General features: G+C 39.9%; 1 pseudogene; it reads left to right on the top strand.

The window, feature by feature from the left end:
- Window positions 1-1,796: 1,796 nt before the first annotated feature.
- The window catches only part of LOC121025725 (tigger transposable element-derived protein 1-like), a 32,740-nt pseudogene continuing 22,352 nt past the window's right edge, over window positions 1,797-12,184 (top strand).

Genomic DNA, 12,184 nt, shown 5'->3' with positions numbered 1-12,184 from the left:
AGGATCTAACGTTGCAAAATAAGAAAATAAGAAAACAAACGATTCACTTAAGATCACCTTAGTCCTTAAGCAAACACTGTAGTAGAAACCACCACTGATATGTATATAAGCTATATAATAAGATACACACACCCACATATGCATATATCTGTATAATGTATATATATATGTGTGTGTGTATGTACATATATTAAATTTAATACAATTTGGGTCCAACTAAAAACACAAATATTTTCATTCTTTCCCCATTTGCTAAATGTTTTAAAATCAATATATAGGGAAGGAACCCCAAACCGTGCATATTCTAGCATAGTCCCAATTTCTACCATTGGGTCCAGAGAATTCTTATTTCAGAAAAAAAAAAATCAGAAAGAAAAGAATCACATACAGAAGCATAAAGAGCAAAGAAGCTCATGAATGAAACAGTCAGACTTAACTGAAAAAATACACGTGTAGATTAAAAAAAAAGAATAGTTTTCAGCCTTTGGAAGGACCTACATAGGGTTCCCAGATAAAATTTGCGTTCTCGGTAGTTTGAATTTCAGATAAAAAGTAAAAATATATAGTATAAGTATATCCTATGCAATGTTTGGGATAGATCTTGAAATTTTATTTGTTTATTCTGAAATTGAAATTTAACTGGTCTGGGGCACCTGGGTGGCTCAGTTGGTTAAGCGTCCGACTCTTGATTTTGGCTCAGGTCAGGATCTCAGGGTTTATGAGGTCGAGCCCCGCATCGGGCTCTGAACTGACAGTGTGGAGACTGCTTGGGATTCTCTCTCTCCCTCTGTCTGCCCCCCACCCCCACCAACAAATAAACATTAAAAAAAAAAAAAAGAAATTTCACTGGTCCTCCTATATTTCTACTGACAAATCCAACAACCCTGAACTACTCCCACATGTATAAATAATTTATTCACTGTACTCTCATTAGGACTTACTAAAATATTTGCCCGTAATAAGAAATAGTACAGATTTCCTTCCCAATTACAACAGATTCTATCAATGAGACCTTATTTATGAGACAAGTATGGGTGAGACTCAGCACCAGATTTCCTAACGATGGCCATCCCTTACGTTTTTCATAAGACAGATCATCTCTGCAGGAAAAATCGGCCGCATCGCTTTGTGGAATTCATGGTAAATTTAGCGGAAATATTCTAGTTTCTTAGAGAGCAGAGCGATTACACAAATGGTGTCCTTAGGTGACCACGTGAATTGAATACTGTAATATACAAGCTGTGGGTTTTATTTATTTATTTATTTATTTTTGCTTCTTTCCTATGGCAATTAAGCTGATTTGCAAAACAAAAAAAAAAAAAATCCTGCTTAAAGAGTTTAATACAAGTGTATTAGTCCCTGCTAAGCTGTTTCAAATCCTGTCACATATTTCTATAGATCTACACTGTAGGAGACTTGTTTTAAATAATGCCAAACGTTCTCAATTTTAATGTTAAGATACTTGTTATTTCATTCTCTTTCAGCAGCAGCTCAGAAGCAGATCTTCTTTTATTTCCAGACACTTTCAAAGTTGATTTTCATTTCTTCCTCTGTGGAAAGATTGGTAAGATCGTAACACAACGAGGACAGAGGTTTTAGTTTATATGCTGATCGCCCTAAAGGGTGATGGGCCTTGTCAAGTTTTTAAAGATCTCTGCTCTTTGGAAAACGAGAATGTTCACCGAGTCCCTTTTTCAAAGGAAATACCAGGAGTTTCCAAGTAGCCGGAATAGAAGACATCATGGGCCCTGAAGGGCAGGTCCAAGGCTGTGCAGTCAGGTCACCATGAGGCGAACATGGGAATTGGGACTAGCCGATATCGAGGCAGGGTAAGCTTCAGAAAAAAACCTACAGGTAAACAAGCTGTTTGGTCCAGCAAGAGAAAGGAAGAGTCCCCAGCACGTTGAAGTCCTGGGAGATCAGCTTCATGATGAGGAGGACTATCTTTTTTTTCTATATCTTTCCCTCTCATTTTTCCATTCCTCTTCTCTTTTTAATTTTCTTGTTACCCTCTTCTTGCTTTCTATTTAATACCTTCACTTACCTTTTTCTACTGCTTGGCCATCCCCCAGGAACCTTCTCTCTTTATTTCTTTTTTTTTATTTGAGAGAGAGAGACAGAAAGAAAGAATCCTACGCAGGCTCCACAGTCAGTGCGGAGCCCCACATAGGGCTCAATCCCAGACTCTTGGATCCTGACCTGAGCAGAAATCAAGAGTCAGACGCCCAACCAGCTGAGACACCCAAGTGCCCCAAAGAACCTTTTTTCTATCAGACCTTATTGAGAAACAGAAGAGACAGAACTAGATCACATTTAACATACAATGCTTCATTGCATTTTGAACAGAATCTTGAAAACAGTACTTTTTACATTTCAGTCTTGATATATCTGCAGTGAAAGTTGGCCCAGTTATCCTGAAGTTCATTTACCAGATCATTAAAACTTTTTTTAAATGTTTATTTATTTTTGAGAGAGAGAGACAGAGTGCAAACAGGGGAGGAGCAGAGAGAGAGGGAGACACAGAATGCAAAGCAGGCTCCAGGCTCTGAGCTGGCAGCACAGAGCCGGATGTGGGGCTCGAACCCACGAACCACGAGATCATGACCTGAGCCACAAAGTCAGGCACTTAACTGACCGAGCCACCCAGATACCCCATAGATCATTAAATTTTTTTAGAAAACTTAGCTGTGCACCCCTTAATTAGGGGAAGATAAGAGTTACAAATGGGAATTCCTTGAATGAATTCCTTTTATGTATTATCATATATTTTGCTTAATATAACTTTTGAGTATAAAATACTCCATTCCCCTATTTACAAAGTCAAACTTCCAGACCATACTTGGAGGGCTAGTTCTTTTGTGATGTTGATCTACTTTTTATTCCATTTTTCTAGAGCTTTAGTGAATCCACCGGGTAGAATGAAATTAAAATCTGCATTAACTATGTACATTTAAAATACGCATTTAACGTCAATATCGGGCAGATTGATTAAAACTTAAACATACACAGGAAAGTTATTAATGTGTGAACTGAAAAAATGGTGATTAGCTTTTCACCAAAAAGAACTGATGCTTTTCCATTGTAAACTTTAATGGTCTTTCTCTTGACTAAACACTAGAAAATGACTATAGCTAACCGGAGATTTACTTATGTCCCTGATGACTCCTATACTTTTTCTTTCTTACCTATTTTGAAAGCTTTGTAGCCTCCCTGCCTTATCGATGATTTTCATCTTTACCATCTTATTTGACTTATGTGAATAAGTCCGACTTGTCCATTTTTTCCCGATAAACAGGGCGCAGAAAATCCACCTATTTCTGCACAACACACGCTAGAAATTGCAAGGCACCTGAAAGTCTGTTTTGACCCCAGATACAACTTATCTATCTTTGCCACTAAGCCTAAATTTGTCCCTTTATTCAACCCTTGTGCATGAACACATTGAAGCAATTGTTTGACGTAGACGCATTATCAGAGACAACTCAAACAGTTACGCATTGTCAGGCATCACTACCTTCTTTCCAAGAGCATCTTAGTTCGGTAACTCAGTAAATATTTAAGAGGAGAGGATAAAGGGAAGGAGAGTGTGTCTCACTGGGGGCGAAATGTTCCAGAAGGATATTGCAAAAAAAAAAAAAAAAAAAAAAAAAAAAACAAGGGGGGGAATCTATGAAAATTCCTCACTCCATGTATCCCATCCTATGACTCCAGAATTGGGCTGGGTGCTCTTCTCACCATTACAACTGTTAAATCATTGAATATGCTTGTGTCAGTGGCAATCCCCTACATCCTGCACATGTATGGATACCAACCTCTTTCTCTGTTATTATTCCTCGTCAAGTTGCCACACGCCTTCATTCACTCTGAGTTAACAAAACTATATAAAATGAACAAAACAACACCAAACCGAATGTGCACGAATCAAAGGTATTTAAGAAATGATCTGAAAAATGATGATAAGAAAATCTGATTGGGGAGAGGGGGGCACCCGGGTGGCTCAGGCTCAGTCGGTTGAGCCTCCGACTTCAGCTCAGGTCATGATCTCGCAGTCCGTGAGTTCCAGCCCCGCGTTGGGCTCTGTGCTGACAGCTCAGAGCCTGGAGCCTGTTTCAGATTCTGTGTCTCCCTCTCTCTGACCCTCCCCCGTTCATGCTCTGTCTGTCTCTGTCTCAAAAATAAATAAACGTTAAAAAACATTTTTTTTTAAATAAAAATTAAAAAAAAAAAAAAAAAGAAAATCTTATTGGGTGGAAAATATAGCAAGTGTCATGCACCTAGCTCGTCTCTTACTGACTCATCTTGAAGTCACAGATGAAAACCTTAACCCTCAGCAAAGAATGAATACAAATATTTGTGAGTTGATTTCTGCCATTGGGAGAACAGAGGAGATGGCTTTAGAGTGATACAGAGGAAGAATGGCGCCCAATCAACACAGAGAAGAGCATCATGGGAAATAAGCAATCACTGGGTCATAATAGCGAGCAAGTTAGTATTCTTCAATTTCAAGAAGGAACAAAAACTAGAAGAGAAAGGTTGAGATAGAAAGTACAGAACTCATACACATTTTTTTGCTGTTACAGAGAGTCACATAAAACAGTCGATTCAGTTTAGAAAGCAATAGATGAAAAGGAACTGGGCAGCATTCAAGAAAATTGTATATTAAAATGTTCATTTCTGAACTCTCATTTAATTCTGCATGAGCGTGCTTTTCTTTTTTTTATTTTTATTTTTTAACGTTTATTTATTTTTGAGACAGAGAGAGACAGAGCATGAACGGGGGAGGGGCAGAGAGAGAGGGAGACACAGAATCGGAAGCAGGCTCCAGGCTCTGAGCCATCAGCCCAGAGCCCGAAGCGGGCTCGAACCCACGGACCGCGAGATGGTTACCTGAGCTGAAGTCGGACGCTTAACGAGCATGCTTTTCTTAAAAAGCCTTTTGCACCTTGGATACATCCTTTAATGCTCTGGTACATGGTGTGAAAGGCAATAAAGAGATCAATCTGTTTTTAGAGCTAAGAAAAACAGTGTTTATCGGTAGCCATAGGATTCAATAATTGCTGATGTTTATCAGAAGTAATTTATGTCTGGTAGCTTTCAGAACCAAATGTGCACGGGAAGAGTAGAAGACAAAGGAGGAAAGGTTCATTTTGTGGTTGACAGTGGAACTGATAACAGCGAAAAAATGGTTCTGCAAAAAGGCTTAACACATTTAAAAGTAAAACTGTTGGGATAGGAAGAGAAAAGATAAGACAGGAAAGTTACATCATGCTACCCCCCTTCTAAAACCCTTCAGTGGCGCCATATTGAAGCTCCTCTACAAAGTACGTGGTAAGGACGTGGCTGATTCAAATGCTTTGGGGGTTGCTATCTTTGGATAAGTAGCAGAAAAATATATGCAGTACAACTTCCTTCTTGGGTGGACACTTTTATGTGCTGAAAATAAATGATTCCGAGGTCCCCAGCACTGGTTGGGGAGGGAATACTTTATTACATACTTAATGAGAACAGACCATTTCAATCTCTTTACATAAAGCTGGTGCTGGAGGTTTCAACAACTTTCGATTAGTGGCCCATAGTTTAACAAGAATAGAAGTGTTTCTTGAACAAAGTACCAGGCACTGTGTTAAAAGCTTTGCGAGGAAGGTATGCGATAGTTGGGTAGATACATATAGTTATGTACAGATACCTTGTCAATTTCGTCCTTTTCTTTACAGTCTGTATTAAACAGTGGTACCCAATTGATATTTGCTAAATGAATGAATAAAGAGTGATTGATTGTCCTTTTATAGAAATCAGAAACCTAAGGATTTAAAAACTTGCCAAGATCATTTAGCTAGTACGTGGTGGACTATACTCCTATTTGCTGCTCAAAATGTTCCAGATTTTTTTTCAGAACACTTCCCTATGCCTCTTTATGATGTGGTCATTAGGTAACAAATAGTAACAAACTGGCTTAGTGTCTTAAATATAAAATTTCTTTCACCTATTTTGCGTATCTGAAATTTATAAGATTTGTCTTACATATTATTACGTTGCTATAATTATTTCTTAGAAACTTTAACCAGCTGCCGTATGATATATCATAATTTATTGTTCATGGGGTGCCTGGGTGACTCAGCTGGTTAAGTGCCAACTCTTGATTTCCAATCAGGTGATGATCTCACAGTTACTGGGATCAAACACCCCGTTGGGCTCTATGCTGACAGGGCGGAGCCTGCTTGGGATTCTCTCTCTCTCTCTCTCTCTCTCTCTCTTTCTCTCTGTCTGCCCCTCTCCTGCTCACACATGCGTGCTCTCTCTCTCTCAAAATAAATAAATATATTAATAATAGTAATAATTTACTGTTCAGAAGACAGGTCAAATGAATACCAACATAAGCTTTCATTTGTCCTCCAAAAACACGTTTTATTGACACCAAAATAAGTTGAGGAGTTTATGACTGGAGTCAATGCCCTGTGTAAACAGAAACATAGCCCCTTGACTTTTCATATCCTCTCCACAAGGGAATATAATCAAACGCACAATCATTCTCATGTATCATTCGCTGAATCATATATTCAATTATTGTTTCACTTGAAGTACTTTTGAATGGTATGTAAATAAAGATTAAACAGCTACACTGACTACCATTGTTTTCAGCAATGGAATCAGATTCAACAAACTAATGAGCAATTTTTATTAGGCACTGACTCGTTAGGACTTTGCATCCCTCAGCTTTAAAAAAAATCTTTTTAATGTTTATTTATCTTTGAGAGAGAGAGAGAGAGATAGAGCATGAGTGGGGGAGGGGCAGAGAGAGAGGGAGACACAGAATCCAAAGCAGGCTCCAGGCTCTGAGCTGTCTGCACAGAGCCTGACGCAGGGCTGAAACCCATGAACCATGAGATCATGACCTGAGCCGACATCGGGCGCTTCACCAACTGAGCCACCCAGGAGCCCCGCATCCCTCAGCATTTTAATGTTCATAGCAATTCTTAAAAAGTAGGTACTATTATTCTATTTTACAGATTAGGATGATTCTGACTCAGAGAGGTTAAGTGATTTGCTCCAGGCCAAATAACTGAATTGTAGAATCAAATTAGAATCTAGCGAAATCCTTTGAACAAATCCTTTGAAGAAGAAACTGAGTTCTGGGGCGCCTGGGTGGTTCACTTGCTGGAGCATCTGACTCAATTTCAGCTCAGGTCATGATCCCAGAGTCCTGGGATCAAGCCCCACATCTGGCTCTGTGCTGAGCATAGAGCCTGCTTGGAATTCTCTCTCTCTTTACCTCTGCCCCATCTCCCTCATTCACACTCTCTTTCTTTCAAATAAGAAAAATAAAAATAAATCAGAAAAAAAAAAAAAAGAAACTGAATTCAAGTTCGGAGACCAAATAAAGAAAAAAAGTTATAATGCTGGCTTTGAAAACTTAATATTATTTGCTGAATTCTTAGACGGCGGTTACTTTTATTATTTAAATTTTACTCCAATCAAGGACTTAAGAGTTAATTACTCCTTCATTTGTTTGTTCTCCTTGATCAGTGCAGCAGTGTTTTTGTTGATTTAATTTTGTTTCCTAAGGTCAGGATAGCCAGGCCTACTGAGAAAAAGCTGATTTGTTGATGCTTGGCTGAAAGATAAAATGCACAGCTATACAAGTTGTAGATACGAAAATAGCATCCTTAGCATATATTTATAAAATATAACAGAGCAAATGTACTGAACTATCACATCCAAATTGAAATTGACCTATCATTTTACAGTAGAAGACAAGCTCAGATTTGGGTGCAGATTGATCAAGCTCTTCTATTAAGGGCAGAATCCTGGATCCCTACTCGGTTTTTACTTACTATTAGCCTGGAAAGGAGGAAGTGTTTTAATTGGTGTGTTTTCATGGTATTTTTTCCACCACGATGTTTGAAAACACTTTGTTTATTTATTTTTTTTTAATTTTTTTCAACGTTTTTTATTTATTTTTGGGACAGAGAGAGACAGAGCATGAACGGGGGAGGGGCAGAGAGAGAGGGAGACATAGAATCGGAAACAGGCTCCAGGCTCTGAGCCATCAGCCCAGAGCCCGACGCGGGGCTCGAACTCACGGACCGCGAGATCGTGACCTGGCTGAAGTCGGACGCTTAACCGACTGCGCCACCCAGGCGCCCCTGAAAACACTTTGTTTATTTAAAAGATACTTTAAAAAATTATATTGCAGGAAAGGTTCAAGGATTATTGATTACGTATGGAGTTTGGCACATGGCTTCCCCCACAGTAGTAGGTAATGTGTAAATTGCAGCTGCTCTTACTAGTGTAGACACAAGATATCTATAAATACTATTTAGCTCGTGTGTGTGTGTGTGTGTGTGTGTGTGTGTGTGTGTGTGAATTTGGTCAGACTGCTTACACAGGAGTTTTAGAAGACCAGTCACTGAATAAGTTGGCTTTTGCTGTGAAAGAAGCAACCTCAAGAGCCCAGTGGCAAACAACAATAAGGATATACTGTTTATGCATCTGAGCTTGAACCAGGCAGTTCTGACACATCGTGTGCGTTTGCTTATATGTCTGTGAGTTAATTGGCCGGTCTACTGTCTCAGCTCAGGTGCACAGCGTTCCACATGTCTCTTTTTCTCCAATATGAAGATGAACAGGCCAGCGGCGTCCGGGTGGCTCAGTTAAGCGTCCGACTTCAGCTCGGGTCCTGATCTCGCGGTCCGGGAGTTCGAGCCCCGCGTCGGGCTCTGGGCTGACGGCTCGGAGCCTGGAGCCTGCTTCCGATTCTGTGTCTCCCTCGCTCTCTGCCCCTCCCCTGCTCACGCTCTGTCTCTCTCTCTCTCTCTTTCTCTCTCAAAAATAAATAAACATCAAAAAAAAGATTAACAGGCCAAATTCAGCCCACCACCGTTTTTGTAAGTGACGTTTTATCGGAACACAGACCTGCCAGTTAGTTTATATGCTATATATGACTGCTTTTGCACCACAGCGGTGTGATGGAGCTGTAGCAGATATTTATATTTGTATTTATATAATATTTATAGTAAAATATTTATAGTCTATACCTTTATAGAAAGAGTTTGCCTACCCCTTCTCCAAAAGTCTAGCCCCAGCAAGTTCTCCTGGGATGAGAATGATAGAAAAGAGTAAGCATCAAGTCATATGCCAATGTTGAGCTTCTGTGTCACATATAGTAATATCCAATTGGTTAAAGTAAGTCACACGCCTGAGCCCAGAGTCAAGGCGCAAGGAACTATGAAGTTACACTGTAGATGGTGTGGACTCAGGAAGGCAGAACCAATTGGGGCGAATAATACAATTATTTTCTTTCTTTTTTACTGTTTATCTATTTATTTTTGAGAGAGAGAGCACAAGCCCGGGAGGGGCAGAGAGAGAGAGAGAGAGAGAGAGAGAGAGGTAAACACAGAATCCTCAGCAGGCTCCAGGCTCTGAGCTGTCAGAGCAGATCCCGACTCAGGGCTCGAACCCACAAACTGTGACATCATGACCTAAGCCGAAGTCAGATGCTTAACTGACTAAGCCACCCAGGCGCCCCAGTACAATTACTTCCTTAATCTTTCTTTCTGAGAAGTAGTGTCAATGCAGACGTCACAGACAATATGTAAACAAATAAGTGTGGCTATGTTCCAATAAAACTTTATTCCGAGGACAGGACATAGCTCTGTCCCTAATCTCCCATACGTGTAAAATAAGAAAACCGAGGCACAAAGAACTTAGCTGACTGTCCGAGGATCTCAAAACGAATTGATGATTCAACAGGATCCAGGGCTGTAGCCTCCATTGTGGCCAACCCAGAAGATGTGTTTTGTTGGTTCCACATAAGGTCATAGTAAGATTTGAGTTGGTTTTCAAGCCACTCTGATATGGTAAGTTTGTCTTTGAAGAAGCATCTCCCTCCTCTCTGGATCTGTGCAGATGATGCGGCTGTCTGACTTAATTAGTTTAGAAACCATAAAAATATGTTTCCGAGGAGTGATTTGCGGCCAAATCTCTCCTTTATTACAGCTGAAAGTATAATTTGCAACACCTATGGAGGTGATTGGAAACCGTGGACGGTCTTTAATAAATATTTCTTAGCACCTGAGCTAGAAATATTGGAAGAGAAAGCGAACCAAAAAAGTGACTTAAGGGAAAGCACTCCTGCACATACTTCTGCACCTGTCTTATTAAAATTTTATGGTCATTAAATGAATTTTAGGATTGAGAATTATTCGGTGCCGCAACAGCTGATAGATTGACATTCGCAGAGATTCTTTGCCTTCGTTAGAAAATAGGTGAAAGCAATGACATTCCTTGAAAGTTCCACCTCATGCACTGAGGTTTGTATATGGCACATATCTTTCTGGTGATTAGCTTCCTTTGCTCAAGGGTTCAAATCAACTACCTGATTATGATTAAAGATACTTCATCATACAAATTTGCATCATACAATAAATATCTCCAATCAGCACCCCCAAAGACTTTTGGCTAATCACATATCACAGACTGAAGGTGATGTCCATTTGCTTTTTTGAAGATGGGAGGGGGAAAAAGCCCACATTAATTAGCTTTCACTACAATGCCCACCAGTGTGCTGGGGGCTTTTTATAGACATTTGCCCTCATTTAATCCACAAAACAAAGCAGGGAAATAAGAGCTTTCATTATTCTCATTATACGGTCGGGGCAACTGAAGCTCTGAGTACATAAGTAACCTACCCAGAGCCATCCACATAAGTGGCAGACGCTGAAGTTTTTACGCAGGTTCGTCAAATTCCTGTGTAGTTAGCTTTCCTTTTTAGCTAAACACAGATCAAAGGTAAAATAGGCAAAGCTACTAGAAGGCCGCCAAATTATCAAAAGGCGTCTCTTTGCGAGTATCCGCAGCCCTAGCCCAACGCTGCTGTTCTTTGGAAGGTTGGCTCACAGAAGTGTTCCCAATTTGCAGAATTCTAATAAAAGGCTTTCAAACATTTCATCAATCCATTCTGAGCTATTGTGGCATTCTTTTTGCCAAGGATTTTGAGTGAGTTTATTTGCCTCTGATTATTAAGGCTCTTGTAGAGGCATACAGAGTAAGCTCTCTTGAAAAAGAATTTAACTCGTTAAGTTCTGTTCTGCCGACCCTGCACACTTGCATTGTTTGGTCCTCCCCTCAGAGAAAATCGATGCATATTCCCCTTGTCCTGTAAATGCATTTCTTACATGAAAATAAATGGAAATAGTTTTCAAAAGAGCTATTTGAGCAGTTGAGTGCAATTTACAACGGGATTTTGTACACACTGTTGCAGGCCTAATTGAGCATGAAGTCGCATGTGCAAAACATCAGATGTTCAAAAACAATTTTGCGCACAGACTGACATTCTGATCATTGACGTAAACGACCCGAGCGGCAGACAAATAGCTTAGGGGGGCTTCCTGTTGCAAAAACGCTTCTCCAACGTTTAAAAGGACTGATGTGTGAAAAAAGTGGAAGGCCACTTGACGGGCTAGCCACACTGAAATGATGATAATAATCAAGCTCTTTATTTTTGTCTCCCTATCTATCTCCTTCATTGTTTGTTAGTTACATTTTTTAGGTGTTTTTTTTTTTAATTTTGAGAGAGTGAGCCAGAGAAAGAGAGAAAAGCAGAGAGACAGAGAGAGAAAGAGAGAGAGAGAGAGAGAGAGAGAGAGAGAGAGAGAGAAACCCAAGTAGGCTCTGTACTGTCAGGGCAGACCCCGATGCAGGGCTCGAACCATGAACCATGAGGTCATGACGTGAGCCAAAATGAAGATTCCGACGCTCAACCGACTGAGCCACCCAGGCGCCCCTATTTTTTTCGTATTTTTGTAACTGTGTTCAGTTTTCTTCTGATCCTCTCCAAGATGCTTTTATTATGTTAACAATATTAAAACAGTCACGATTAAGCAAGGCAACAAAGCTCAAGTAAAATAGAGATTTACATGTACAAGTTCTCACGCTACCCTGTTGAAGCCACTCTGGCTAAATAATACGACTGCATTTAGAAAACTGGTTCAGGGCACATGAAATAAGAGGAAAGCGCAATTCTTAATAAAATACTGAAATTAGGATGCTCGGATGTTGTGCCATAATGAATCACATAGAACTTCGAAAAGGGTGATGGCAAGTATCCACCTGTGAAACACATCACTCTCGCTACTTTGAAGAGAACGAGGTTTTTCCTACAGGAACTTTTGTGCTTACAAAATTG

The sequence above is a fragment of the Herpailurus yagouaroundi genome, unplaced genomic scaffold (assembly GCF_014898765.1).
Source record: "Herpailurus yagouaroundi ecotype Mexico unplaced genomic scaffold, PumYag 67700, whole genome shotgun sequence".
Lineage (NCBI taxonomy): Eukaryota > Metazoa > Chordata > Mammalia > Carnivora > Felidae > Herpailurus > Herpailurus yagouaroundi.
Note: the sequence above shows the minus strand (reverse complement) of the source record. Positions and strands in the feature narration are given on the sequence as shown.